General features: G+C 45.5%; 1 long non-coding RNA gene across 1 annotated transcript; it reads right to left on the reverse strand.

Annotated features, from left to right (window-relative positions):
• Positions 1-19290: 19290 nt before the first annotated feature.
• LOC122456501 lies at positions 19291-26263 on the reverse strand. Its single transcript, XR_006275421.1, has 2 exons — positions 25930-26263; positions 19291-22525 (listed from the first exon to the last, which is right to left on the reverse strand). It is a non-coding gene; the product is annotated as an uncharacterized LOC122456501 (long non-coding RNA).
• Between the last annotated feature and the right edge of the window lie 1652 nt (positions 26264-27915).

Below are 27915 nucleotides of genomic sequence, written 5' to 3' on the forward strand. Positions count from 1 at the left end.
TGGCTCTGTAACAATACAGGTGGCCTAATATGATATGGCACTTTTTCATGATTGAAGCCCAAACATCAAATAAAAAAGCATATTAAACCTTCCAAGGACAGATGCAGCTTTAAAAAGAAAAGAAAGAAAGAAAGAAAGAAAGAAAGAAAGAAAGAAAGAAAGAAAGAAAGAAAGAAAGAAAGAAAGAAAGAAAGAAAGAAGTCTCTGCCGCTTTTCTGTGTGTTTGTAAATCAGAAATGTTTTTCCCATCTCATTCTGCTTCTGTTTCGCCATTCTTCCTGCCTCTGTTTTCATTTTTCTATGGCAGTGTGGAACACATTTCTCAGTTAAGTACTTGCTTTTGAGAGTTGTTGCCATAACAACCGTTTCATTGCACAATATGCACACTATCTCTGAAATACAGAATTTCTTTTTAAAGGAGCATGTGCCATGCACATCAAAGGGGAATATGGACTCATTATTTTTACATTATTTTGTGTGCAAATAGATGTTTTCCAATACAGGTTTTTCTAACTTGATTTTCTTGTTCAGTGGAACTACGCTTTTTTTTTAAAGCATCCCCATAATTTTTGTCCAAAACATTAGGAGACAAGAATCTTTATTGTAGTTCCCTTTCTCCAAAAGGTCTGAGATAACTGTGCAGCAGTTAATGCATTTAAAGCCCTTCTTAATAGACAGTAAAATTATGTAAATATAATCTATTGAAAATAATGGGTCGTTTTTAGAGACAAACCTCCATCTTAATGTACTGTAGATGCCATTCTGTGGGTGTGGGACTAAAAGGTACATACTGTTCGCTTGCTTTATTATTCATTTCCTTGCTTTGGGCGGGGGGGGGGCAGGGGGGTTGTATAAGCTATGTTAGGAATGTAGCAGTTTTAACTCTTTCTCGCAAAAGTTTTCCTGGGTATGAAGTTCTTTGGTTTTTTGTCATATTTAAGCATTCAACACTTCAACATCACACCGATTTGCTGCCCCAAACTGTATGGAGTGGGGAGTGGAGTGGAGCGGAGCGGGGCTTCCGGCACTGTTGGCAGGGCAGGTGCCAAGAGACAGAGTGCGTCATTGGAGAGTGGACTTGTACTGGGGGTTTTTGGGAGATGAAGGGGAGGCCGTACCAAAGGGAAGGTCTCCAGAACTACACTGGCCCAGTTGCAGGGCTCTGATACTCAGCCCATCACTCCGTCCCTGTTCAGTGGAGAAAGCCTAGTGTGAGTTCAAGCTTTCCCCACCAGGAGTGTCAACTTTTCAACACAGCAGCTGTTATTGTTTCACCCCTGCCATAACCCTGTCCCCTGGCCAACACCACTCGCGACCCCTTGACTCTGACCTTGCTTTAAACTGCGGCCTATCTGCTCTCCTCCAGCCTCTGCCCAGCCTCCACTGCCTCCCTCCCTCCCCCCACCCCCCGATTTGCTTGTTGCAAAGTAAATCCTAGGCTACCTCCTAAAGCACAGGCTACTTTTAGACTTTATTCACTTTAATCTTTAAACGCCATTGGTCATAACTGTTTCCATCTCCGCTGCAATATTTTAGTCACTGAATATCATTGACAGCCAGTATATCTGACAATGAATGGATGTTCCACAGTCTCGGGTGTTATTTATAAAAAATCTCTCTAGCCCTCATTGCTGTGGGGGTCCCTTGAAGATGTGACCCGAGTGTAAGCCATGCGGCTAATGGGTTGGCAGCATATGGCCGCAGAGGAAGCACGGGGCTGAGCAGCAGAGACTGGAATCGGTGAGCACTTGATAGACTTTGAGCTGCTGCTCTCACTGAATGAGTGGACTGAGGAGAAAACAGCACTGTTCCTAGCAGTGTTTCTAGGTGGTGATACAGGAGCATTTTACCAGCAGCTTCCCAGTGTGGCTCATGGGTCTTTCAGACAGTTACACATCCTGGACAATATTCATAGCCCCCTTGTTGGGTGTGGATAGGAAGAAGCGTGGACCCGGCGAGCAACTCCTGGTGCCTTAGAGGAGCCTCTACCGTGGCTACAGGGTGATGGAGAGGAACTGCTCCCTGGGGTGGCTGAGAATAAAATGGTGGTGAAGCCAGGTCATCCTGCAACAATACCCCTAGGATAAAGGACAGCTGCAGGGAGCCTGTGGGAGTGTTTGATGCTACCAAGATCCAGCCAGGATTGCTGGGTAGCAGAACTCTGTTCAGAGCTGGACCAAGGGGGAATTCTGGGTAAGAGTCATTCATGTGACATAGCAGGCAGTGCAGCTAGTGAGACATCAGACCCTGGGGACAGTGTCCAGTGTAGCCAGTATCTCAAAGCCTCTCACCGAGGCAGAGATCAAGAGCTATGAAGCAACCCAGTCAGTGAAAGAGCTAGGGGTTGACTTATTAGAACAACACGTGGTTGTGGATCCTTTCAGCCAGGTGAAGGCAGCAAGAATAGACTCAGTGTGGTCTTGTGCTGACATCTGGCAAGAACAGTCTGAGGACCCTGTTGGTTCAACAACAGATCTACTGAAGGAGACCCAGTCTGGGGAGGTTCAACACAGAGCAGGAACCAAGGTGAGGGCGAGTGTTGCCCACCCTGCGAGTAATGGGGGAGTGAAGAGACTAAACCGCACCATTGGCTCTGTGCTTACTGTCTTAGCTTCTGCTTGGGCCTAGAATCTTGGGCGATGGCTTCCAATGACGAGTATTTAACACACCCATAGGCTCTAGCCAAGCCTGTGATTTATAGCAGCCACCAACACCTTCCAGAATGACAATACAAATTTAGTTTTTTTTCCACCAAATGCATCCGATGAAGTGAGCTGTAGCTCACGAAAGCTTATGCTCTAATAAATTTGTTAGTCTCTAAGGTGCCACAAGTACTCCTTTTCTTTTTGAGAATACAGACTAACACGGCTGCTACTCTGAAACCTGTGAATACAAATTTAGGAATCTTACTTTAGGCCCCCCCGGTGAAATCCTGGCTCCATTGATATCAATAGCAAAAAACCCATTAACCTCAATGCAACCAGGACTTGACACCCAGCTTTGGCAATCTTGGCCTGAGTAGATAATGGCAATAAAGTTCTCTGGGAATGAGCTGAGTGTTGTTATTATTATAGCGCGATATGGAAACAATGACATTTCACAGCTCATTACCCATTTTGGCCCCACTTTAAGTGAAGCAGAATAAAAGTCATGCTTAAAATAAGTTGCTTCCTCTGAAATTAACACTAAATAAGAGGGGGTGGAATACTTGCAATCAGTCTGTTCTTTGCAGCAACCAGGCCCTGCTCAGAACCATGTCAAAACACACTCCGTGTCCACTGGTCACTGAAAGGGAAGTTCTCCAGGCTTGTCCATCTCATTCCGTTTGAGTTCAATGAGCAGTTTCAGAAACTCCCCCTCACATTTGCCCTGCTGCTGTCACAACGAAGAGCCCCAGGAGACTAAGTGTAGATAGACCCAATGCTGCCAAACTCCAGACACACACAGCAGTAGAACATAGGATGCTAGAAACTCCTACCAGAAGACACACACTACAAATACCCCTGTGTGGCCATTACTAGAGGCTGCAACAGAGCTAGGCATTTCTAGGGCAAAATGCTACTTTTGTCTAGTTTTTGCTGGTCATGTATATAATGTAGGATCTGAAGTCCATAGAAAGTCTCCCACTGATTTTGTGGTCTTTGAATCGGGCCTATAAATTACCCCCAAATGCCCATATCAAATATTTTTTTTAAATGTAGGGGATCAGATACTTGGCTGATTTAAGTTTATTGAAGCCAATAGAGCTAAGCTGAGTTACACTAGCCGTGGGTCTAGCTCAATTGACTTAGATGGAGTTACATTGATTTACCCCAGCTGATGACCTGGCCCCATTGACTTCAATTGAGCTTTGATGATTTACACCACCTGGAGATCTGGCCCTTTAAGACATCCTGTTTTTTGGTAAATAGTTAATACTTTCTAACTCATTAATCTTTTATTGAACCCTATTGATCTCTCAAGCACTGGCTGGTCAGAGCACCCCAGTCACACAGCACCTGAGCGACCCACTCAATCACACACAGAACTGCTCTGCCCCATTAGCCGGGCAGACAAAACAGGGCATTTAAATCATAGACCCAGAGCATTCAAAGCCACGCCAAGGAGCCTGTACTTTACAGCACCTCTTAGAGGTCTCAGAGGGATGAGGCAGAATCGCAATGGGTGAGTGCAAAATGGCTGCACGCTCCTCGCTGGGTGTGATAGCTTGGGGGTCATCTCCATTTCTTAACATAGGCTGTCTAACCTGCAGTGGTCACCGCCCCTTCGGAGACTGTAGGGATCCCAGAGTAAAGAAGTAAAATTGGCCTGGGAATTACATCAGTGTTGGTGGGACACTGACATGTGCTCTACATGGGGAGAGAAGTTGGAGAAACTGACTACGACTCATTTTTTTAAAAAAAAGTCAAACTCTTTGCAGGAGAGATGTTCAGCCTGGCTTCCATTAGTGATAGTGCAAATAAATAATTGTTGGTGCAAACTGCAGGTCCATGGGAGTTAGCACCAGTGTTGCATGGACTAAGATCAGGCCCCACAATGACTGTGATTCACGCTGACTGCCCTGTCACAGCAAAGAGGTCATAATGCATTGTGACTGTGAATTGGCCATGGGGTATGATCTTTGCAATTGCTGTGTAGTGAGGGAATTTATTGTGCCCTAATGAGGGTGTCACTGCAAAATAACTGTGATGCCATGTGACTGGAGGGCATTGAAGAGAGATGCCAATTAGCTGTGACAGCATTGTCACTCTGGAGTGACTGCACTGTGTGGTGAATGGAGAGCTCTGCAATGTAAGGTTGATGTGATATGACCAGGATGTAACTGCAGTGTCAAGATTTATCTGTCATTTATGGGGTATGTGAAGATAGACATGTTAGATGCAGGATCTGCTACTGTGAAGACTAATCTATTATGTCAATGGCTGTAAAGCTTGCTGTACGACAAAGGGCATTGTTCCAAAAGACACACACAGAAAAGACTGGCAAACACAGGGGCCATAAGGCCAAATCCATTCAGATTTGGCCTGATAAAGTTTGCTGTTGCCTGATTGGGCTCATCTCCAGCAAAGCGTACTTGGCCTTGTATGTGATGGAGGTGCTGTTCATGATGCCTTTGGTAAGGTTGCATTGAGATATTTACTTAAGACAGGGATTCGGTCTCTGTGTTTGGTATGAAGAATAATGTATCCGTACAGCACATAATCTGTGGGTAAAGCTGGACTTCCCTAAGGATTTTCAAGTGAATCTGTGGATTAGTTTATAAATTAAAATTATTTTAAAATGGGTCCTTTAAGAAATGTGTGGTGGTGAGTGTCATCTTTTTTTGTACCTCACTAGCTAAAACATTACAGCCCCTGCAAACACCCAGCCTCACTCGCAGCCACAGGGTGAGTAATTCTCAAATGCAGGCCCCTTAGTGAGTGCCAACAAGTACCACTGGATAGCCATTTATCTTGGAGATTTAGATGCAACAAATCCTGCCTCTTGTGGCAGTCAGAGGTTTAAATGGTGCTGTATCTTTATTTTAGCGTTAAGTTGTCGCCTTGGGCTGGGGAGGCAGGCAGGCTTGGAAACTGTGAGCAAGGAAAGTGCCTGCTGTTGTTCAGGGAAATAGGACTTTTATGTACATTCTTCGTAAATAAACAGGATTGCACCAAAGAACATACCTGACTCATATCACCAATTTATCCTCCTAATGGAAACAACTCAGCAAGGCCCCAAATACTGGCCAACTCCTCCAGCCAAGAGGCAACAGTCTTGAGACCCATTAAATGAGTAGCCTCTTTTCAAAGTGCTGGGCACACACTGGAGTCTGTTTAGCTCAGTTGGGGCTTCTGAATGTCCTGCATGTTTAAAAATCATGCCACTGAGTTAGGTGCCTAAATATCGATTTCAGGGAGTAACGCTGGCCTCTGGTTTTGAAAATTTCAGCCCACATGATTCAGGAATATGGATAATGGTTTCCATTGTAATCTTGGAACAATGCTCATTCCAATGAACATTATCATCGCTCTCAAGCAGATTTCTCAGTTCACCATCTTCCTCACCATCCTTCCCAGACAGTTTGATACCTCTAAGCCTTTCTTACTCTGCAGTTATTGCCAGAGGTGTGCATGTACCAGAAACCTGCATCCAAATACCTCCTCTCTCTCTGTGGCTGGGACCTATTGCAAGCTACTGAAAGCCTGCAGGGGGAGACCAAGTTGCTGATGAGGAGCATCCTAACACATGCTTGTGGTACACAGCCACCCTCTCTTTTACAGCATGAAGCACCCCCTGACATACCACCAATCGTTACATCAACCCACGAATGAAGAGCTTTCAAAAACGCATGTTTTTGAGCTCTTTGAAATAGCCCTTCACTTCTGCTGATTACTCACGTTTTACACTGGAGCACCGTTTTCTAGATGCCTTTCAATGAATACAATAGTTTTTTAGCGCACACGTTACAGCTCACCTTTGTCTAACTAACCAGCACATTTCTTTTTGAAAGTGCCCCTTTGTGTGAGAGTAACCTCAAAAACTCGGCATGTCTTCTTTATCTGCCACCCAACTTTTGGCACATACCTTCTGATATAGCTTTCACAAGGCCTGCGTCTAGACTTCCGAGCTTGCTTTTCAGATAGGTTGATGGATGTCTTGTGTCGTTCATGTCACAACACGAGGCTTTCCCCCCACACTATGCTTGCAGCCGCAATGTGCCTATTCAGGCCTACTCATCTCAAGATTAAGTCCATTAAATCTTCTGTCTATCTAGGTTCCTTTATTTAAAGCCCATCGCCATGGTACTGAATCAAGAGATTTAATAGTAGCTTCACAGACATCTTTTGCAGCTGCACTTTATGCATCCACTAATCCTACAAGCTTTGGCAAAGATTTACCATAATGCACTATGTATGTCAAACAGGCCTTCTTCCATCATATTACAGTCATTGCCCCATTTACTGTCATCCATATAAATCAAGCAATGTCCAGCTCGCCCTGCTACTGATTCTATCTTTAACGCTCCAGCTGCACCTTTGTTGCTGAGGTTATTCTGTCGAAACACACAATTCCATTTCTCACTGGAAGGGCAGATGGCATTTTGCAAGCTGGAAAGGCCCATTCTTCTTTGCTAGTAAAATACGCACTGTTAGATAGCACAGCTGGTGTCTTCGTTTGTTCAGTAGTAAAACTAAAGCATGTTAATGAAATGGAGCGGGTTTGCTGGATTTTCTGCTGACTTTGCCCCTCTATATACATTATGAGCCTGCTTTCCAAGCATGTGTGGCATGCTATTATTTATTTATTTAAATGTTGATCTAAAAGAAAGTCCACCCCAAAGGGTGCTCCCCAGCCAAAGTTCTCGGCGCCTTTCACATACGCTTAAAATGCACTGGCACAGGACTTACAAAACATCAGGAAACCAACAGCAACAGTTTTCAGAGTAGCAGCCGTGTTAGTCTGTATTCGCAAAAAGAAAAGGAGTACTTGTGGCACCTTAGAGACTAACAAATTTATTAGAGCATAAGCTTTCGTGAGCTACAGCTCACTTCATCGGATGCATTTGGTGGAAAAAACAGAGGAGAGATTTATATACACACACACAGAGAACATGAAACAATGGGTTTATCATACACACTGTAAGGAGAGTGATCACTTAAGATAAGCCATCACCAACAGCAGGGGGGGGAAGGAGGAAAACCTTTCATGGTGACAAGCAGGTAGGCTAATTCCAGCAGTTAACAAGAATATCAGAGGAACAGTGGGGGGTGGGGTGGGAGGGAGAAATACCATGGGGAAATAGTTTTACTTTGTGTAATGACTCATCCATTCCCAGTCTCTATTCAAGCCTAAGTTAATTGTATCCAGTTTGCAAATTAATTCCAATTCAGCAGTCTCTCGTTGCCCCTCCACCCCCACGAACATGATACAGTTCTGTGGTGACCTAGAATCCTATTTTCGACGTCTCAGACTCAAGGAATATTTCCAACACACCTCTGACCAACATATTAACCCACAGAGACCTTCCTGCCAACACTACAAAAAGAAGGATTCTAGGTGGACTCCTCCTGAAGGTCGAAACAGCAGCCTGGATTTCTACATAGACTGCTTCCGCCGACGTGCACGAGCTGAAATTGTGGAAAAGCAGCATCGCTTACCCCATAACCTCAGCCATGCAGAACACAGTGCCATCCACAGCCTCAGAAACAACTCTGACATCATAATCAAAAAGGCTGACAAAGGAGGTGCTGTCGTCATCATGAATAGGTCAGAGTATGAACAAGAGGCTACTAGGCAGCTCTCCAACACCACTTTCTACAAGCCATTACCCTCTGATCCCACTGAGAGTTACCAAAAGAAACTACAGCATTTGCTCAAGAAACTCCCTGAAAAAGCACAAGAACAAATCCGCACAGACACACCCCTCTAGCCAGGACCTGGGGTATTCTATCTGCTACCCAAGATCCATAAACCTGGAAATCCTGGACGCCCCATCATCTCAGGCATTGGCACCCTGACAGCAGGATTGTCTGGCTATGTAGACTCCCTCCTCAGGCCCTTCGTTACCAGCACTCCCAGCTATCTTTGAGACACCACCGATTTCCTGAGGAAACTACAGTCCATTGGTGATCTTCCTAAAAACACCATCCTAGCCACTATGGATGTAGAAGCCTCTACACCAACATTCCACACAAAGATGGACTACAAGCCGTCAGGAACAGTATCCCCGATACTGTCACGGCTAACCTGGTGGCAGAACTTTGTGACTTTGTCCTGACCCATAACTATTTCACATTTGGTGACAATGTATACCTTCAAATCAGCGGCACTGCGATGGGTACCCGCATGGCCCCACAGTATGCCAACATTTTTATGGCTGACTTAGAACAACGCTTCCTCAGCTCTCGTTCCCTAATGCCCCTACTCTACTTGCGCTACATTGATGACATCTTCATCATCTGGACCCATGGAAAAGAAGCTCTTGAGGAATTCCACCATGATTTCAACAATTTCCATCCCACCATCAACCTCAGCCTGGACCAGTCCACACAAGAGATCCACTTCCTGGACACTACGGTGCTAATAAGCGATGGTCACATAAACACCACCCTATATCGGAAACCTACTGACCGCTATTCCTACCTACATGCCTCTAGCTTTCATCCAGATCATACCACTCGATCCATTGTCTACAGCCAAGCGCTACAATATAACCGCATTTGCTCCAACCCCTCAGACAGAGACAAACACCTACAAGATCTCTATCATGCATTCCTACAACTACAGTACCCACCTGCTGAAGTGAAGAAACAGATTGACAGAGCCAGAAGAGTACCCAGAAGTCACCTACTACAGGACAGGCCCAACAAAGAAAACAACAGAACGCCACTAGCCATCACCTTCAGCCCCCAACTAAAACCCCTCCAACGCATCATCAAGGATCTACAACCTATCCTGAAGGACGAGCCATCGCTCTCTCAGATCTTGGGAGACAGACCAGTCCTTGCTTACAGACAGCCCCCCAATCTGAAGCAAATACTCACCAGCAACCACACACCACACAACAGAACCACTAACCCAGGAACCTATCCTTGCAACAAAGCCCGTTGCCAACTCTGTCCACATATCTATTCAGGGGATACCATCATAGGGCCTAATCACATCAGCCACACTATCAGAGGCTCGTTCACCTGCGCATCTACCAATGTGATATATGCCATCATGTGCAGCAATGCCCCTCTGCCATGTACATTGGCCAAACTGGACAGTCTCTACGTAAAAGAATGAATGGACACAAATCAGACGTCAAGAATTATAACATTCAAAAACCAGTTGGAGAACACTTCAATCTCTCTGGTCACTCGATCACAGACCTAAGAGTGGCTATACTTCAACAAAAAAGCTTCAAAAACAGACTCCAACGAGAGACTGCTGAATTGGAATTAATTTGCAAACTGGATACAATTAACTTAGGCTTGAATAGAGACTGGGAATGGATGAGTCATTACACAAAGTAAAACTATTTCCCCATGGTATTTCTCCCTCCCACCCCACCCCCCACTGTTCCTCTGATATTCTTGTTAACTGCTGGAATTAGCCTACCTGCTTGTCACCATGAAAGGTTTTCCTCCTTCCCCCCCCTGCTGTTGGTGATGGCTTATCTTAAGTGATCACTCTCCTTACAGTGTGTATGATAAACCCATTGTTTCATGTTCTCTGTGTGTGTGTATATAAATCTCTCCTCTGTTTTTTCCACCAAATGCATCCGATGAAGTGAGCTGTAGCTCACGAAAGCTTATGCTCTAATAAATTTGTTAGTCTCTAAGGTGCCACAAGTACTCCTTTTCTTTTAACAGCAACAGTGTTTCTCCTTTCCACCCTACCACAAGTCATTTCATCACCCAGCATGTAGCCACTGCATCCTAAACCTGAACCGCACTTTCCCATTGGACAAAAACCCCACCTGTAGCCCTCCACCAATGCCCACTAAAAGGGATGGGCTTTCAGCAAGCCCAGAAAGACAATGAATTTGGGCTATTTGGGACCTCACAGGGCAGAGTGCTCTAAAAGAAAGGGGCTCCTATGGAGAGCGCTTTGCCAGCAGCCCCCTCACTTTGCTTATGAAGGGGATCAGTCTCCAATAGCAGCCACGGCAGGATGTCACATGAAGAGAGCAGAGTCTCACACAGGCAAGCTCCAACCCATGACTGTGTAAACTGAGTAACTGGACATGCAAAATGCTACTTCATTGATCTTGCACTCACAGTTACCTGATCTGTGTGTGCAATTATGTAACTCTGGGTGCAAACTAGATGTCCAATTTCATGCCTAACTTGGCTAGAAATCTAGCTTGTATATACTGGTGTGTTTTGTTGGCACTTTCACAAATGTCTCACCTATTGCTTTTCCCTGCACTACATTCTCCAAGAAACAGGGCCATGTGTGATGAAGACCAGACCAAGCTTCACTGCAGTCCTGTTACGGGAACTCTTGCTGACTTGACTGAGGAAATATCAACATGTGCACTTTTCCCTGTGATCAGACTTATGCTTCTTTTCGGTGGTTATCAGAAAATAGATTTATATATATGATCCACACATGGTACATGGTGAAAGGCCTACCCTTGACCAAAGATTTCACGTTGTCAGCCTCTAAAAATGTCAGAATGTCTAATGCTGAAATCTCTCCCAAAGCTCGACTGTCACCCCCATCCCTGTATATTTAGATTGAGGGTAGAGCATTACACCCTCCAGGTAACCTAGATCAACCCTACTAAAGGAATCAGAATGGAGTTTGTTCCTCTCCACAGCCCTGTGCTAGATTCTCAGCCTAGCTGGTTTCAGAAACCAGGTTAATGAAGCTTAAGCAGCATCACGTCTTGAAATCACCTACAGCAAATTGTGTCTAAAAGATAAATTGTTCTAGTTCTGTAAGTGCCCAGCTGAAATGTTTATATGGAGATGGCAGACAATGTAACATATCTGAAGACTGAACCACATAGAGATGGAGCGAATAGATTTGTTCATGCTGTTGGAAAGCTTGGCTGCAGAGAAGCATATGGATAGACTTCATAAAACTTCTGGGAGATCATTTTCCTGAATCATGGCCTGACTTCTACCTCAGGCACCCCCAGACCTACTCATTCAGCCTGAGAGACATTATTTTGTTTCCTAGCTCTCAGCCTTAGTCTTATTTATCACCCATTCCTCAGCTCCACCCCTTTCCTCTTCCTCTCTCAGGAGGAGGTAGAGAAAGGATGCCTTCAGCAACACCTAGCTACCTGGAATGAGTCATGTGAAGTACTCCCTCTTTTTGCATATACGTTACAAGTATATCTGACCATAAATAACTGCCTTCAGGTGGTATCTGGGAAAAATCTCCCCACCTTCTTCCCACAGTGTCTAAAGTCCAAGTGCGCCAATGGATCCAGGCATCTGGGGATTCCTTTCCTTTTTTTTTTTTTGCATTTTTGCATTCAGTGTCCCAAAACAGATTTAACCTCCTTATGCCACTTGAGCCAAGAACCCATGTTTAATGTTACTCATGGGAGTGCATCATCAGTTGCCAGATCAGCATCTTAGCAGGTGTTGTATGAAGTCAATGGGTAGTGTGAGAGACCCAGGCGAGTTGGGTACAGCAGAGTAGCAGAAGGCAGATATACTGGCCACTGGATTAACAGTTTTCTGTTCCCTGACTGACCAGAGCAGGGGCTGCTCCAGGCTAATGAGAACATCTGACTCCAATTAACCTGCAAAGAGTCAGGTGAGGCCATTAAGCTAATGTGACCACCTGACTCTAATTAAGGCCCCTCTGATACTATAAAAGGGCTCACTCCAGTCAGGCAGAGAGAAGCCAGGGGAGAAGAGGTGTGGCTGAAAGGCTGGTTAATGAAGACACCCTCAAGTCATTGGTAAAGGAGCCCTAAGTGAAGGGAAAAGCAGGAGAGCTGTGGGGAAATGGAAACGTAGGAACTCTGGCAGTGAAAGGTTGGCTGCCAATAGCTGCTACCATTAGGGTCCCTAGGCTGGAACCCGGATTAGAGGGCAGGCCTGGGTTCACCCCAACCCACCACTACAGAAACACCTCCTGGGCGGGAAAAACAGGCCCCTGTCAGGACAGGAGGCTAAACTGTTTTGGCATAAGGCCGTAGGAGCAACAGAGACTGTGGGAATTGTCTCACCAACCTCCATTGCTGGCTTATGATGAAAAGGGCTCAGTAGACTGTATCCCTGACCCTAGAGAGAGAAGGGCTACATGGAAGGTTGCAGTGAGGCTCTGAAGCTAGCATAAACCACCTGGAAGTGTGGGACCCATGGGGACAAGGTTGGAGCTCTGCCACAGTAGATACCTATGCCAACTTCCTCCAGCTGAGGACCTGACTGTATGAGGGAGGGAGAGAGGCAGGGATATTACCCTGCAGTTACTGCCCCAAAGACAAGATTAGGGCTCTAAAAGCAGTAGCAGCTGTGATACTCTTTCCTAGATTCTGGTAGATACCTGTGCTTCTGGAGGTGAGGGAGTAGGGTTCTAGGTCCCAGGCCCTACATATGAGGGTTCACATGAGCTTTAGTTTGCAAAATAATTACGTCTGCTATCTGAAGTCCAGTAAGTCACTACACCACCCCCAAGGACGTGTGAAGAATGAAGCTAGAAGGAGACAAGTTCAGACTGGAGATAAGGTGTAAAATTTAACAGTGAGGGTAATTAACTCCTGGAACTATTTACTGAGTGGGTTTTTTTTTGTTTGTTTGGTTTTTTTTTTTGGTGGATTCTCCACCACTGGCCATTTTAAAATCAGACCTGGATGGGTATTTTTTAAAGAAATGCTCTGATTCAAACATGAATTATTGTGGGGCAGTTCTCTGGCCTGTGTTATATAGGAGGTCTGACTAGATCCCTGCATAGGTTGGTTATTGACAAGGGAGGGCCCTTCTGTTCTGCAATTGGAGAATTTTCTGCCTGATGCAGACTAAAGGTGGCGCTGCTGCTAAGCTGTTTTTCATCATGCTCTGAGTAACTTTCCCCTTTTGGTTTCCTTTTGTGGGGGGTCTAGATCCTGTTCTTGTTTTCACCACGATTTTCTCTGCCCTCTGCACAGGCACCAGTGGATATGCTTTGATTTCGTTCCCGTAGCAAGTGCAGGACAGCATGCGTAGCTGTGATGGGAATATTAGTGCCTTAGCAGCTCCCTCCTGAGTGCCACTGCTGCCTGTTGCTCTATGTCTTTGTGTCACTCCAGCTGGCCCAAGAGAGGGTTCTGTGATGGGGTCACTTGGGTGTAGAGGACAGCGTCACAGGCGTTTACAGTGCCAGTGCTGCAGAGCCCTGAACACAAAGACAGCCCTGCTTTCCAGTCTCAACACCAAGTTACGCTGACAACATGAAACATAATAGCAAAATGCACCCACCTGTCTGAGCAAGAGACATTTAAGCACCACGTTCTCCACATATTGCAATTAGCATATTTGTGGGATTAGGGCCTGCTCCAGTTCATAGAATCATAGAAGATTAGGGTTGGAAGAGACCTCAGGAGGTCATCTAGTCCAACCCCCTGCTCAAAGCAGGACCATCCCCAACTAAATCATCCCAGCCAAGGCTTTGTCAAACTGGGCCTTATAAACCTCTATGATGGAGATTCCACCACCTCCCTAGGTAACCCATTCCAGTGCTTCACCACGCTTCTAAGTGAAATAGTGTTTCCTAATATCCACCTAGACCTCCCCCACTGCAACATGAGACCATTGCACCTTGTTTGGTCATCTGCCACCACTGAGCACAGCCTAGCTCCATCCTTTTGGAACCCCCCTCCCCCCTTCAGGTAGTTGAAGGCTGCTATTAAATTTCCCCCTCACTCTTCTCTTCTGCAGACTAAATAAGCCCAGTTCCCTCAGCCTCTCGTCATAAGTCATGTGCCCCAGCCCTCTAATCATTTTCTTTGTCCTCTGCTGGACTTTCTCCAACTTGTCCAATTTGTTCCTGATAGGACCCTATCCATAGACTTCAGTGGGCATTGGACCTGGCCCTTATTGGGGTGGTTACTGAATGAATAACCACAAAACCCCAGCATGGAATTCCAGAGATAGCAGATTTCCAGTGTTGAGAAGCCATTGGGATTTCACAGAGACACAATACTTTAAAATGGAATGAGATGAGCAAATTGGTCTTTCCCGATTCTGATTGCTAAGGGTGACATTTTCAGCATTAGATTAACTCAGCTCCCGTTGAAGCCAATGGGCATTTTACCACTGACCTCAGTAGAAGAACTGGGCCAATGCTGCGAGCATGTGAAAATCCCATCCTAGGACTCTATCAGTGGGGTGGGAGAGGAATTTCAGGGCCGAGAGGGTTAGAGTTGAGAATGATCATGATTAGGCTGATGTGATTAGGCCCTATGATGGTGTCCCCTAAATAGATATGTGGACAGAGCTGGCAACGGGCTTTGTTGCAAGGATAGGTTCCTGGGTTAGTGGTTCTGTTATGTGGTGTGTGGTTGCTGATGAGTATTTGCTTCAGGTTGGGGGGCTGTCTGTAAGCAAGGACTGGCCTGTCTCCCAAGATCTGTGAGAGTGATGGGTCGTCCTTCAGGATAGGTTGTAGATCCTTGATGACGCTTTGGAGAGCCACACTATCAGAGGCTCGTTCACTAGCGCATCTACCAATGTGATATATGCCATCATGTGCCAGCAATGCCCCGCTGCCATGTACATTGGTCAAACTGGACAGTCTCTACGTAAAAGAATAAATGGACACAAATCGGATGTCAAGAATTATAACATTCAAAAACCAGTCGGAGAACACTTCAATCTCTCCGGTCACACGATTACAGACCTGAGAGTGGCTATCCTTCAACAAAAAAAACTTCAAAAACAGACTCCAATGAGAGACTGCTGAATTGGAATTAATTTGCAAACTGGATACAATTAACTTAGGCTTGAATAGAGACTGGAAGTGGATGGGTTATTACATAAAGCAAAACTATTTCACCATGTTATTTCTCCCCCCACCCCACCCCCCCACTGTTTCTCAGACTTTCTTGTTAACTGCTGGAAATGGCCCACCTTGAATATCACCACAAAAGTTTTCCTCCTTCCCCCCCTTCCTGCTGGTAATAGCCCATCTAAAGTGATCACTCTCCTTACAGTGTGTATGATAAAACCCATTGTTTCATGTTCTCTGTGTGTGTATATAAATCTCCCCACTGTATTTTCCACCGAGTGCATCTGATGAAGTGAGCTGTAGCTCACGAAAGCTTATGCTCAAATAAATTTGTTAGTCTCTAAGGTGCCACAAGTACTCCTTTTCTTTTTTGCGAATACAGACTAACACGGCTGCTACTCTGAAACCTGACTTAACTAAGTCATTTGAATTATCAGTAGATGCACCTTCCGAAGAATGAGGTTCATGCCTCATGCAGAGCAGCAGCCATTTTTATTTTCACCAAGATCCTTGAAAAAGGCAGGAAGAAACTACACCTAGATTGAAAAGGGGACGCTGACAGTTGTGCTTGGTTATACTGCCAAAGTCAAGGTCCTGGCTGGTGAATGCAGAAATGGCAGAGAGAGGCATGGCTGCATCTATAGCAGTGGGCTGTCCATAATGGTTCTGGACAGATAAAGGACATGCATTCCAAAGTGCCTTGTACGCCCTGGACTTGTTTAGGGCACAAGAAAACCCCAAGGTTGGCAGAGCTACTGACTGTACATCCCAGCATGGCAGTAGCAGAGATATTCTCTGGCTTGTTACTATGCTCTTGGGGATACTGACTGGCCTTCCATTACCTCAAAGGAGACGGGGAACAGTCACCACACCAGGCAGCTTCCCAGTTCAGAGGGCAGCCTGAGGAGGGGCTCAAGGCAGGCTGAGAACTTAGTCTCTGGGGATTTGAATACACCAGGACATTTTCCCACTCTGTGGGTGCTCCGGGGCTGGAGCACTCATGGGGAAAAAATGGTGAATGCTCTGCACCCACCGGAAGCCAAGCTCCCCTCCCCGATACCCCACCCCACCTCACCTCTGCCTCCGCCTCCTCCCCTGAGCGTGCCCCGTCCCTGCTTCTCCTACCCGCGCTTACCACCCCAAAACAGCTGTTTCGCAGCATAACAAGCTCCGGGAGGGAGTGGGGAGGAGCAGGAATGTGGCGCACTCAGGGGAGGAGGAGGAGGAGGAGGGGAAGAGGCGGGCCGGGGCGGAGATTTGGGGAAGGCATTGGAATAGGGTCAGGGAGGGGGTGGAGTTGGGGGAGATGTTGGGGAAGGGGTTGGAATGGGAGCGGGGCAGGGGTGGAGTCAGGGCGGGACCTGGGGCAAATCGGGGTCAAGCCCTCACCGGGGTCAGCTGAAGTTGGCACCTATGCGCATGGCAGAATAAAACCTATTGAATTCAACCCCCCAATAAATAGCTAACAGAGCTCTGAACTGCTCCTGGTGCTATTCATTTTTATATTCAGTGCAGTAAAACCCACCATCCTCAAATTTACCAGGAGCTGCCACCGAACTGCCAGCCGGCAAGTGACACGTACACCCAGGGTGCTTTGCCATCTCAGTTGCCATGGATTACACAGGACCTAGGTGCAGAGTCTCAGTTCAGCTCCTGATGGAGAAGGTGCCCACATCTCCACACTACCCCCAGTACTCCCTGGCCCCCTTCGGGTGATCTCAGCAGTCCCGGCAAGACCACTGAGACTAAATTCCCCTTAGCCATGGTGGGGGTCTCTGCAGAATAGGCTGAGGGTGCGTGGGGAGTGTGCATTGGAAGGTACATTTCAGAGGGGAGAGCTGGTGCTGATGCTGCCTATGCTGTGCCTGTTTTGTGGATTAATAGAGAGCTTCAGACCCCAGAAATGTCCATGCTGCAGCTTTCACCAACAGCAAATCCGCTCAGACATGGAACGAGTCCAGCTCTGTGCCAGCTACACTGCATGTGGGGTAACCGGCTGGGGAGGTCCCCTACTTTGGGAGGGCCCTCACAGTGCTGATGGGGGATGAAAAGGCAGTTCTGTTGGCAGCAAGCTTCTGAATCGTAGGTCAGCATCCGGCTAATGTGTGTCCACATTCTTCCTCACCCCTGGCAGGGGATGCTTGAGAATATTTCATACAGCAGAAACTCAAGTGGCCCAAGAGGTTCTTGGGCAGGGCAAACTTTCCACAACTAGCTCTGTAGCCTACCAATCCTCTCCAGTCATGGATTTGCTGATCAGTCAACAGGCAGCGAAAAATCTCCTTCACACGGATACACAGTCTTCTACTACAGGCTTGGAAAAATCAATCCCTCTTCCAATCAGGGATTTCCAGGAGATTAACATCCTCCAGGACTACCCCTGCCTGAAATAGCATTAAAACTAATACTGGTAATGGGCCGCTGGTCAGAATGCCCAAACACCCCAAATTGTTTTCTTTTCTTTTCTTTTTTTTTCTAATTAATTAAATCATTCAATCTGAAATCCTTCCCACAGTCTCTGTGGGCTGGTAACCTGGCTTGCAGCAGCATCTGGACAGGTTAATGTGTAGAGAAGAAATAGAAGGCATATCGAGTAAATACAGGTATCAACTTGTGGCTTTGGCCTTGATGCAGAATGTAAAAGGAAGGATACTTTTCTGTCTTTCCATGGACAAAAAGGAATGCACTCCTTCATTGCCTTGACAGGATCTTCCACCTCAGATGGGCCAAGGCCAACAACAGGCTCTTGGTGAGAGGACAATGATCCTTCAAGGAATAAGGAAAAGGTTCTGGGATGACCTGCTGAAAGAAATGCACAGTGACTTTGGGTGCAGGATGGACAAGCACCAGGAGTATCACAAGGAGAAAGAGGAACAGGGCCAGGAGAAGTAGGACAAAGTGGTGCTGTACCACCTGGAGCATGACAGAACAGGATTGACAGCAACATGGGAAGCTGCTTGTACAGCTGCTTACCATGATGGCCAGTAAGCTGCAAATGCCAGGGCTGGTACCAGCCCCAAAGACCATCGCCATCATCCACAGACTGCTATCACGGCTTGCAGCCACTGGGGTTTGGGTGGGCTTTGAGCCATTCTGTGCACCCCTAGAATGTTAGTGTGCATGGGCTAGATGCACCCTGTTCACTATGCCCGCATGTCACTGTGGGGTAGGGAGAACAGGGCTGCTACAGGCCTCCCAGTGAGATTGCGCTGCTCGGCGACCCTGTCCAAATAACGCAGTACGCAGCACTTGTCAGCTCTGTTGTTGTTTACACCTTTTCCATACTCACAGCTGCAATGCCTGTCATGAGTTTTCATACCATAGTTGGTATTTTTATTCTTTTTTTTAAACAACGAGCTTTGGTTGTACCCTCTTTCAGCCTGGAAGTGCTTGGGAAAGAGGGGAGAGGGAGGAAGTTGTATGCAAAGCTTCTGGAGCCACCGCTGATCATCCCAGGTCTGCAAGACAATGTGGTCCCACCACTCTGCGGTAGTTGTCCTACACCAGAAGTTCCAGTCTACATACGGGGAATTCGCAGTGACTGCAGCATGCATCAGCTGTCTCCATTGCCATATCAGCGTTCAGCCTACATGATCACCTCACCAAGACCTGCTGTCACCTTCTGAGGGTCACAAGTCACTGCCCTCCACTATGTCTCATAGCCTCTGTCTGCATCCTACTGCAAGAACAGTGCATCTGAAAGAATGAACAGCTCATTGGCCTGTGCTGGAGCTGAGCCTGGGCACCAGCTGGAACAGGCAGAAGTAAGGTGTGTGCAGAGCTGGAAGTGTTATATTACAGTACTAGCAGGCTGAGAACGCTTCCACACAGGGACTTGGGAATGTTGTGGAAAACGAGTCACACCATCTGTTTGGTTCAAACAGTCTGAGGTCCTTTTATTTTTGAATACAAGCATGCAGGGAGAAGGAGACAGAGATGGTCACACACAGGTACCACCCTGGTCTCCCTCTGTCCTGCCCCATAATACCAGTCTTATATAGTTTTTTATATTTCAGTCAAATGATGCATTTCCTTAATTTTTTTTATCACTCAAGCATTGTTAATAAAGCCTTATAAGGAGCCAAGGTAAACAGCTTTATAATTAGCATTATGCTGACGCACTTTGTTATTATCAAGATCTGCGGTTTGTTTGTGGCAGCGTTTTGTCTAGGGGCTTTTGCAGGTTTGTGGGGGGTTGTACATAATAGACAGATAGGGTCTTGAGCTAGGTAAAAGGTTGGCCTAGTTTTGTTATCTGTGTCAAAATACCATGGCCCAGCATATGCTCTTAGTTTAAGCTAAGTCTTACAGGATGCAGGCCTGTAGGTCTCTTGCGTTACTGCTCTTGCCTATGCTGCATATAGTGCATAGGTCTTGTCACAAAGTGGGATAGAGTCAGGTCAACAATATTTTCCCCCACAATTCCCCCATTTTGTGCTTTAGCACAACTATTAGTTTTAAACCTTCATTTTTATCAAATCTTGTATTTTTTTATTTTAAATTAAATGGCTTAGCCTTTGGGGGTTTAGCTGAATGCTACAACAATGCATGGTTAGGATGAATATGGAAGGTGCTAGTTTTATTACATCCTTTACAATAACGATAACATAATCCTAACTAAACAACACTAAAAGCATTAACATTCCATTGTAACAATATGATGGGGTTGTTGTATAGCCTTAGTCACAGAACACAATACATTATACTTAGTACATAAAGCAGACACTTTATAGGCTGTATGGAAAGCATGCTTCTTAATTTGATATATTTTTGGAGCATATGAATTTTTTCTTGTAAATCAGGATTTTTTTAACCTCTGGTAGGATTGAAAGCAAATTTTGGAATTGGTCAGGTACTAAAGTAGTCTAGTTAAAGGGTATGGTACCTAAGGGCTAATTGTAAAATTGTATCATCTGCGGGCCAATGAATGATATGATTGCCTGCAGCTGTAGTGAGATTAAAGTGTACATCATTCAAGGTAGTGGTCTTAACATGCACACAGATATTATTAACTTGGAAAAGTAGGTGTCCTGTCAGGGTAGTCCCACGTCCCATATCCTCCCAACAAATGTTGTCATGAACAGTGACAACCTCTCCTGGTTTTAGTTTACGTGCACACCGAAGTTGAGAGGGTTCTAATGGCCAGAATGTCCATTGGCTTCTAATCCCTATCCAAATGTTGGGCGTTATTCCAGGAGCACTGACTAAAAATCAGTTGGGCATACCAGGTAGTTCAAGTTCCCAAATGTCTCGGTGAATTATCCAGTCCCATATGCACCCTTTATGGACCTGGCAGGGTTCGGTAGGTGGGAGCCCATACCCCTCCAACCGGCCCGTACGCTCGGAAGGAGCACTGAAAACATCTGCATTTCCACTTAGAAAGTCTCCAAGTGTGTCTTTCACACAGATCAGATGGTACTCCCGAGGTGACAGTAATGGCAGAGGGCCACGCCTGATGTTCAAGATCCCTCTGAATGGCTGTGAACTGGTCATTCAGAAAATCCTGAACCTCTGAACAAGCCTGATCCCACTGCAATGCCTTTCCAGCATTGGTGATACCCAGTACCATCTCTGTTAACAGCTTTTGGGTCATTGAACTAAGGGCTGAGATAATGTATAATTTACCAACACCAGCCTGAACCTGGGCTAGCTGTGCTCCAGTAATAAGGCCCATGGCTTTTTCCAACTGTCCCAATTTTTTCCTCATGTTGTTGACCTTTACGGATATTCCAGATTGCAGCTATGCTATTTGCACCATCCCATAGGTGTCCAGCCAAATCCCTTTTCTTGCTAGTGGAAACTTAGGTCTATTGCTGTGCCAACCAAATGGCAGCTCCTTTTGAACAGTTAGGATACATAGAGGTAATCTGAAAACTAGATAAGGGGAGTGTAAATTTTGCAAATCCCTAGTGTAGCATTAATTACAGTCCATTGAAACTCCAACCCATTTCTCTTTGATGAAGTATTATACCACATTTGATGGCTGAACACCCTTATATACTTTTGAGAGGCCTCAGCATCAATAGCATAGGACGGGGTGTACTGCAATATGGTACCATTTAAATTATTAGTTGTTGGGACACTTTCAGTACAAGCCAGCTTTTCAGTAGCAGAACAAACTTTTTATTTTCATTTTTTTTGGTATTTGGTTGATTATTCACCAGTTGAGTGATCAAATAACAGTAAGGGTCTACTTCATCCAATACACTGCGGCGTTCAGGAGCGGACGACATATTTACCTTGTCATAGAACCCATTAATCTCAATTTCTGATTCCTGGGGCTCATTTGAGGTAATATATATTTTTATTTTCACTGACCCATTTGAAGGCCTGGGCCATTGGGTTTCATTAGAATATATAGTATTATCTGTATTCGGGTAAATTTTAGGGGTGGTGACAGAGGTGGCGGGAATGGTGGGAGTAATGTTTGTGGCAACAAGGTGGTTTTGGTATTTATCCTCTGGAAGCCAGTTAGGGAGGACAGTGCATTTTGATGGTACTTGTTAGTAAGCACAGAGCCCAGCCCCTGGAAAAAAAAACACCCCACCACTTAACTTCACATTTCCAAGCGCGGTCCCCACAATTCCCTCCCTGCCAATTAGCAATACTTAGTCTTTTCCACTAGGGCCAATTCTTAATGTCTTTTGTGGTCAGGAATCCCTGGACATCGGTGGTTTTAGAAGAGCGAGTGTTCCTTCTTTTTTCTTGGAACAGCCGTGGTTTAGCATTATGCAGGGGAGAGGTTACTAGCACATCACCCTGTAATGGTTTGGTTCTTCTAGCAAAGTCCAAATGCACAGTAGTTCTGTCAGTGGATAAGAGAGAGGTTACTAGCACTTCACCTTGTTCTTTTCTCCTGCTGTCCAGAAGGAACAGTAGCATCAGTCAGAGGATCATCCTGAGGTGGAGGGATGGCAGTCAGTCCCCGGCACCCCACAGCTATGTTGGTAATTAACAGGACTTGGTAAGGGCTTCTCCAGTGCAGGGCCAGGGCAGTCTTTCTCTGATGGACCTTTATATAGACCCAGTCTTTTTTGGTCCGAGCAAGTGGCAGGGTTGCTCAGGATTCTTGGATAGTGCTTCTTTTACCTGTGTATAAAGAGACCTGACATATTTCATTAGTGCCTGGGGATAATCAAGCATTGTGTCATTCATTAAATGAATGTCCATCTGAGCCAGGGCCAGTGGGGGTGCAGCCAGTAGTTGCATCGGGTGCCCCATTAGAATTTTATGAGGGCTGAGTCCAGTTCTTCAATTGGGAGTGGCCCTCATATTCATTAAAGCTAACGGGAGGGCATTTGGCCACATTAAATTTGTTTTAGCACAGATCTTGGCCAGTTTATTTTTCAAAATCCCATTTTGACGTTTTACTGTCCCGGCAGACTGCGGGTGGTGGGGGCAGTGGAGATTGTGTTGGATCTGTAAAGCTGCACATAACTTGCTATAATTTGTCCAATAACGTTAAGTCCACTATCACTATTGCTACTCACAGGTATGCCAAATTGTGGTACAAAATCCTTAAACAAAGTTTTACAACAGTTTTGGCATCGGCCTTTTTACAGGGAAAGGCTTCAACCCGGTTGGAAAATACATTAACTAAAACTAACACACTTATAATTACAACATTTAGACATTTAAATAAAATCAATTTGAATATTTACAAAAGGTCCCCAAGAAGGGGGATGTGCTGCCTACCCAACTTTGACAGCTTTACCAACACTATGTTGCTGGCAGATTACACACTGTTGGCAGTATTGCTTAAAATATTCCTTTCTTTACAAATACCCTTGCTGATTGCAAGCAAAACTGTGGAATTACTCCCCATATTTTTCTGTATTTGTTTTATAGGCAGGTCAGGTTTCAATGGCTTCTATCTTTATTATTTAGGTGATTTGCATTAACACAGACATTCTCGGCTTGCTTTTGGATTCAAAGTTATTAGCCGCTTAGAGACTTTGTCTCAAAAGGACACAATTAACTTCTAACTTTTAACTTCTGTTTTTAAACACACATTGATTTGAAAAGGAAAAAAGACAACACGTTTTGGCTCCCCTTTTGCAAAGTGACCGTTGATTACACAGAGCCACCTTAAGACTTAGTGTGGGGCACTGACTACAGCTTTTATCTGCTTATTAGTTACCAAAGCAGATTTAAAATCTTTTCCCATTTTCCTGGCTTTGACTGCCCTGCTGCAGCCACAACTTTGGTCTTTATTTAAAAACATTTAATTTTAAATCTTGTAAAGCATTAAACAACACTAATTTCTTTTGTCTGGCAAAAGTATTTTTCGGCATTTACAATTTAAAAACAACACCAATTCATCTTAAACTTATAAAACAAAGATTGTTCATAGTTAAATGATTCTACTTAAATAACCTCTTGCCTGGATTATCTACAGACATTCCCAAAAGGAATGGCTGCAAAGAAACCAAGAATTTTCTTTTCATAACACCTTCTTTTAACATTTGTACAAAGTTTCACTGCTTAATTTCCTCCAGTAACTACAGAGTTAATCTTTCACTTTTTTTTCTTTTAAATTCCTCTACTGTGGTTGCCTGCTTGTCTGGACCCGATCCTTTTTTTTCTTCTTCTTCTTGTTACATTATTATTATTATTATTTTTCATGGGCACAGGTATTGTTTCACTACCAATTTAACAAGGAGGGTGGGCTTTTTGACTAACCACCCTTTTATTTATTTATACACACCTATTTACATACACACACATTTACTCTTCATATTTAGATGCATTTTATTTAACAATAACCTTAATTCTTTATGTCTGGACTTTTCCTTATTTGAGGCCGTAACAACCCCTCAGCACCCATGCTTTGCTGGAAAGGATAGTAGCAGGGCACTAGGGACAACGTGAAAGGTAGGGAGAACAGCAGCATTAACAGCACAGTGAAATGGGGAGTTACACTCACTGACCGTAGGAATAATGACTCCTTGCTGAATTAAGGAGGTGATTACTGGTCAAATTATTTTTTTTTCTCAGCCTATTTTGAGAGAGGATTCAGGCGAATTTTAGGAAGAAGTCTTGCTGGGTTCAGGCGGAATCTTAACCGGTTGGGTGGACCCAATGTACCCAACCTGGTCAGCATGATCAGCCTGCGGGGGGGGGGGGAGGGGAACCTTAGCCAGCAGTTCCTGTTGCAACAAGGAAGGGCTGGGGTCAGTCTCCCTCTTGGAGCGACCATGTACATTTTAATTTGCATAGCAAGTCTCTTCCAAAAAGGTTAACCCGTGGGCAAGGGCTGAGGAGGAAGGCATGATGGTCAGACAGAGGACCAATAGAAATGGTCAGAGGTAAAGAGATGGGGTGGGGATTAGGAATATTGCCCACCCCTACTGCAGTTTAAATATAAGTTTATAGGATCTTCAGATGGAGCTGAGGGGGTACCTCGAAGAGGCCTTAAAGGGTAGAGAGATATCTGTTGGCCAGCAGGGGCTTTGAGAACCCAATTTCTCTTTTGTCTCCTTTAATTGTGTTTTAAGTTTCTCCTGTGAGTCTTTGAGACTCCTCCTTTGAGATTCAAGGTGCCATTTTTCTGTTTCTCCATACCAATTGAAATATGCATCAAACATTTGCCAGAAGTGCGCCTCTGAGGTGCACAATCTTGTCAAGGGCAAAACTTTTCCTCTAGAGGAGACCATAATTTTGAATCATCCCTGGTATTCCAATTCCATTTTTTCCCAGAAACTTGCAAGTGAAAGGACTAGGCCTTTTGGTGAGACAGTGATCCCTCTGGACCCACCGGCCCCCATTTCTTCCCCTTTCGGGTCCTATTCAGAGGGTGGACATTTTTAGGGTGTCCACAATCTTCCTACAGCCCCCTTTCATCAAAGAGCGTTGGCTAGTCTCAGAGAGACCAGCACCATATACTCTGTTGCTTCAGGCGAGGTGATCGGCTCGATCAGTGGCTCATTAGACCCCTTCTTAGGCGATAAAGGGGAAACCAGAGAAAACAAGTTGAGGGAAACACACTCATACAAGGAAAATTTACAGAAGATGTCCACGACCCTCCTACAGCCCCCTTTCAGCAAAGAGCGTCAGCTAGAGCCATATACTCTGTCGCTTCAGGCGAGGTGATTGGATCAGTCAATGGTCAAAGAATTAGGGTCATCCAAAGATGGAGCATAGGGACACGCACGCTTTCCTTGCCTTAGACGGGGTCCGTTTCGCAAGTCAAGCCATGCAGAAACGGCCCATCTTGGCCGGGGCTTTTAACGCCCTTCTCCATTGGGGTCACAGAGCTTGCTTTAGAGTCATCTCTGGTCACAAGCAAAGCTTCGCAGAGGGCTCTGGGCATCTTTCTGTTACCCTTACTTTCACACACACAGACTAAGTCCTAGACAGCCAGCTTTGTGGCTTTTTTTTTGGCCTACCTGAAGGCATCAGAACTGTTTGAAAATAAAGTTCAAATCCAGCATTCAACTCACCCAATTCCAGAGCCTACAGTCAGTTCTCCACCAAAAACACAATATAGAGATTTAAAAGGTCTCTTACCTTTTACATGATGCCCTGGGTTCGGAGGGAAACAGCATGTGGTCCTCTAGTCATGGATGGTATACGGTGGATCCCAGACGAGTCCCCAAATTGTTGTGGAAAATGAGTCACACCATCTGTTTGGTTCAAACAGTCTGAGGTCCTTTTATTTTTGAATACAAGCATGCAGGGAGAAGGAGACAGAGATGGTCACACACAGGTGCCACCTTGGTCTCCCTCTGTCCTGCTCCTCTAATACCAGTCTTATATAGTTGTTTACATTTCAGTCAAATGATACATTTCCTTAATTTTTTATCACTCAAGCATTATTAATAAAGCCTTATAAGGAGCCAATGTAAACAGCTTTATAATTAGCATTATGCTGACGCACTTTATTATCAGATCTGCGGTTTGCTTGTGGCAGCGTTTTGTCTAGGGGCTTTTGCAGGTGTGGGGGGGGGGATTGTACATAATAGACAGCTAGGGACTTGAGCTAGGTAAAAGGTTGGCCTAGTTTGTTATCTGTGTCAAAATATCACGGCCCAGCATATGCTCTTAGCTTAAGCTAAATCTTACAGGATGCAGGCCTGTAGGTCTCTTGCGTTACTGCTCTTGCCTATGCTGCATATAGTTCATAGGTCTTGTCACAAAGTGGGATAGGGTCAGGTCAACAATATTTTCCCCCACAGGAAGGACAGACAAGTCTTCTCACAATATGCTGCAAGACAATCCCTAGAGCGGCTCTAATCTAGCTAAAAACCCTGGGATACGCCCCTAGCACCAAAGCTGGGTTACTGCATGGTCAGCATGCTCCATGGGTATAAGTCCAGTGTGTCTCTGCAGGGTGGGTTTGGTTACCCCAGTGCTTATACCTGGATGTCTGGCCCCAGCTAAGCTCTGCAGTAAAGACATACCCTCAGTCTGAGAACATCGATACTGGGGGTGTGTACGTGACAGATTGGTATGTGTTTGTATAAGTGTAACTCTTCTGCCAGGTGGAGCCAGCAGCAACCAGGGCCGGGTTCAATATCTAGGAGTTCCTTTCCATTGATACAACACAGAACTGGCTTGAGCCCCACCCAGTAACCTGGGGAAATTAAGCACCACCCCTGAGCACCTCTGAAAGGCAATACTTCCCCACTCACAAACAAAGGATCTGGGAGTAGAAAAGAAACTTTTAATAAAAGGAGGGAAAAAACTGGTGTTAAGTTGAGAAAACACCACAAACAGAGCTCAAAAACATAAACCATGAGTAAAAGACCCAACCCAAGTAGGTTGGACAATGTCCTTTTCCCCTCAGGTTCTTAGGTCCAGCAACCCAAAAGCCCCTTTCACGTGCCCGACCCTTCTCTGCACCCCACTCATGGTTGCTGTCCTTGGTCAGTGCAGACCTAGAGTTCAGAGGTGCATCTGCAGAGTTCACCTCCCTCCTGGGTGGGGTAAAGAGGTACCTTACTCGCTCCACTGCTTGGGCACTCACTTGCTGCCCCTCTCTGCCAGCCACCCTGCTGGCCACTACTGCTTGCTGCTTCCACCGGCCACCGCACCTCTTTACCAGCCTCTTTACCAGCCGCTCTGCTGGCCACTCATCGCACCTCTCTGCTGCACCAGCCACTCATTCACCAACTGACTGTCAGTCACCTTCTGCTTCTCTGCTGTGACTTCTACACATCAGTCTCTTAGTAATTTTCAGCTCTTTACAGGCTGGGCAGAAACACTGCCCCATCTCAAGTGATTGTGGCTCTCAGTAATTTTTATCTTTTAGCAGGCAGGGCAGAAACACATTCCTACCACAACTGATTTCAGCTCTGATTGGGCATTTAACATAACAAAGAGGCTCCTAATGAAGCCTACTTAGCTCTACTCTTTTAACAGTGGGGAGGAACAAGTTAAACAAGTCTAGGAAGGACCCTTGATGAGTGCATATAGTCTCCTGGCTGGGGATTCCTGTCCCCACGACTCTTACTTTCACAGGGTTCTGGCATGTGAGCCCCTGGCTTAACAACG

Source organism: Dermochelys coriacea, chromosome 13 (genome assembly GCF_009764565.3).
Source record: "Dermochelys coriacea isolate rDerCor1 chromosome 13, rDerCor1.pri.v4, whole genome shotgun sequence".
Taxonomy (NCBI): Eukaryota; Metazoa; Chordata; order Testudines; family Dermochelyidae; genus Dermochelys; species Dermochelys coriacea.